At 34.9% G+C, this 3,078-nt stretch overlaps 1 pseudogene; it reads left to right on the top strand.

Annotated features, from left to right (window-relative positions):
• The first annotated feature begins 1,251 nt into the window (after positions 1-1,251).
• On the top strand, positions 1,252-2,546 carry LOC110033302 (annotated as a pseudogene).
• Positions 2,547-3,078: the final 532 nt, after the last annotated feature.

Genomic DNA, 3,078 nt, shown 5'->3' with positions numbered 1-3,078 from the left:
TATTACTATTATAAAAATATTTATTAAATTTAATTAAACCTAATTTCAATTTTTTTCTAGTTATGTTAATTAATAACTAATAATTTATTAAATTAATTTATTATTAATTTAAAAGTTATTAAACTAATTACTTATTAAAGAATACGTTATGATTTATTAAATTAATTGATTATTAATTTAAAGGTTATTAAACTAATCATTAATTAGAGAATACGTTAACATTCAATTTAAATTAATTAATTATTAATTAAATTAATAAAAAAATACTTAAATTTTAAATTATTTTTTTCACTATTTAACTATCAAATTACTATATCTAAATTAATTAATTAATATTATTAATTTAATAATTAACTAATTAGCTAATTATTAATTATTACTCAATTAAAATAATAAATTAAATTAAATAAAACATAAAATAAAATCGCCGTCTATCTTCTCTTCCCCTCTCTCTCCCCTCTGCTTGTAAAAAAAAATATTACATGAGGACTCCACATGCAGAGCTGTTTGCCGAGTCCAACCTTAAGCTGACACATGGAAAGTCGGACACAGTTGCATAAAAAATGAAAGAAAAAATGAAAACGCGCAACCTGACCCGACTAATGCGTTATAGGAATATTTCATCACATGGGATTATTCTCTTGCATTATTCTAAATATTTTTCATGTTATTTATGTGTTATTGGTGTATTATTGAGGTGATTCAACTAAAGGACATAATAAAAACTTTAATGATATGTCATTAATGTCTTATGGAAGTGATTTTGAGTTAGTATTGTTATTTAAACAAAAATAAGATCTCAAAATCACCTTAGCCTCTATTTTTAATTTGTAGTATTGTTATTATGTCTTAATAACACACCAATAACACATGAATAAAATAGAATAATATGAAGGAAAATTTCTATAACACGGTCGAGTTGAATCACATATTTTTAATGTGTTATTAGTGTGTTATTGATGTGTTATTATTATATTATTGAAATAATATTTTTTATATTATTTACGTGTTATTAGTACAGTTGTTCAATTAACAATAATATGTTAAAATTCAGAATGGCGCCACACGTCGGGCCAGTTGCTTCCTGCGTCGCCTTCTTTGATTTAAAAGCATAAATATTTATGTGTTATTAGTACAGTTGTCAGAATGGCGCCACACGGTCGGGCCAGTTGCTTCCTGCGTCGCCTTCTTTGATTTAAAAGTTATATCTTCTGTTTGGCTTAAATCCCACTCAAATTCTGCTACCAAAGAGCCCTTTAAGGCCCCGTTAAGGTTATCAAGAAGACGTGCATTTCTGAACTATGGAAGTTAGCGAAATCAGGGCATGGGCAAGAACGATTTCCTCACGCCCCAGGCCATCGCGAACAAGATCAAAGCCAAAGGGCTGTAGAAACTGCGATGGTAATGCCAAATGTGCCAGAAGCAATGACAGGTTGAGAACGATTTCAAGTGTCACTGCTTGAGCGAGAGCCATCAGCATCAGATGCAGGTCTTTGGCTTGAACCCTAACCGAGTCATTTGGGGCTACTTAGAGGAGTTTGAGCACACTTTCCTTGACCACAAGCGTTGTTTCCCACCGCTTCTCCCACGTGGCTGCCACCGTTGTCTACAATGAGTACATCTCGGATCGCCACCACATTCACATGAACTCCACTGAGTGGGCAACCCTTACAGAGTTACGTACTAACAAGTGCAAGGTCGAGGAGACACCCAAGGGTTGGTTCATCACTTACATAGATCAAGACTCAGAGACTATTTTCAAGGACCGCCTAAAGAACAAACGGATGCAGTCTGATTTGGCTGAGGAGGAGCGCCAGGAGTGTGTCATCGCCAAACAAATTGAGCGTGCGGTCGCCCTCCTCCCTTCCAAATCCGACTCCATTGAAGAAATTTGGAACACACTATGAGGTCACTCAGCTTTAGCAGACTAAATCCTTGGAGAATATTACGTTTTCAATCTAACCTGTCTCGGTAGCATCTTCAAAACCTATTGTAGTGGGGGATAAGAGTGGCATTCCTATAAGCAACAATGCAAACTTGGGGTTTGGTGAGGATCCTGAGTTTGAATGGAAGGCTAAGAAGGCCAAGTCTGCTTCTGGTAATGCTTGCAATGCAGGTACTAGTGGCAAATCAGTACTGGATGAATTGATGAAGGAAAAGGAGATCGCCAAAGAGAGAATGAATAGAAAGGACTACTGGCTATGTGAGGGGATTGTGGTGAAGGTGATGAGCAAGACGTTGATAGATAAGGGATTCTATAAGCAGAAAGGATTTGTACGAAAGGTAATTGATAAGCATGTAGGGGAGATTGAAATTCTAGAGAACAAGCATGTGTTAAGGATTGATCAAGAGGAGCTAGAGCAGTTATTCCACAGATTGGAGGTGTTGTAAAGATTGTGAATGGGGCTTATAAAGGTTCCACTGCGAGACTACATTCTATTGACACTGAAAGTTTTTGTGCGAAGGTTCAAATTGAGAAGGGGATTTATGATGGGAGGGTGCTTTAGGTGGTAGATTATGAGGATATTTGCAAGTTTCTTCCATGATTAGCTTCATGTGCGCAGGTTTGTTTTTTTTATTGTTGTGGATTGAAGGTGCTAACATATGTTCAGTTTTACTTTGCATTAGCTATTATGACAATCATTTATTCAATGCTTCAATTAGAATGTATGCAATTCCTTGTGTTTGTTTGTATTTGATATATATTATAAAGGAATGGCTAGATGCTATTATATGAGCCTCCAATCACTCCTAATGTGGCTAACATTCGAGGATCCATTAGTCCATGTTTATTTAAGGGGTTTGGATGGTTAGGCTTTTTTTCCTTTCACCACATACTAAACTGATCATGGTCAGAATCATTGGCCTGTCAGTTTTGTATGTTCTTTATGTACATTTGTTGTACTATGCTCTATATTCTTCATTAAATGTTGTGTGATTCAATATCACAAGTCTTTGTGAAAGGAAATTGCATTTTAAGAAACTATTAGAGGAAAATATTGGTTGAGTTTAATCTCTTCTGAGCTACATATCCATGAAAGAATTTACCCAATGTACGCGACACTAGTCAATAAATGT

The sequence above is a fragment of the Phalaenopsis equestris genome, unplaced genomic scaffold (assembly GCF_001263595.1).
Source record: "Phalaenopsis equestris unplaced genomic scaffold, ASM126359v1 Scaffold001128, whole genome shotgun sequence".
In the NCBI taxonomy this organism is placed as follows: Eukaryota; Viridiplantae; Streptophyta; class Magnoliopsida; order Asparagales; family Orchidaceae; genus Phalaenopsis; species Phalaenopsis equestris.
The sequence above is the reverse complement of the archived record's forward strand: the minus strand, read 5'-3'. Positions and strand labels throughout refer to the sequence as shown.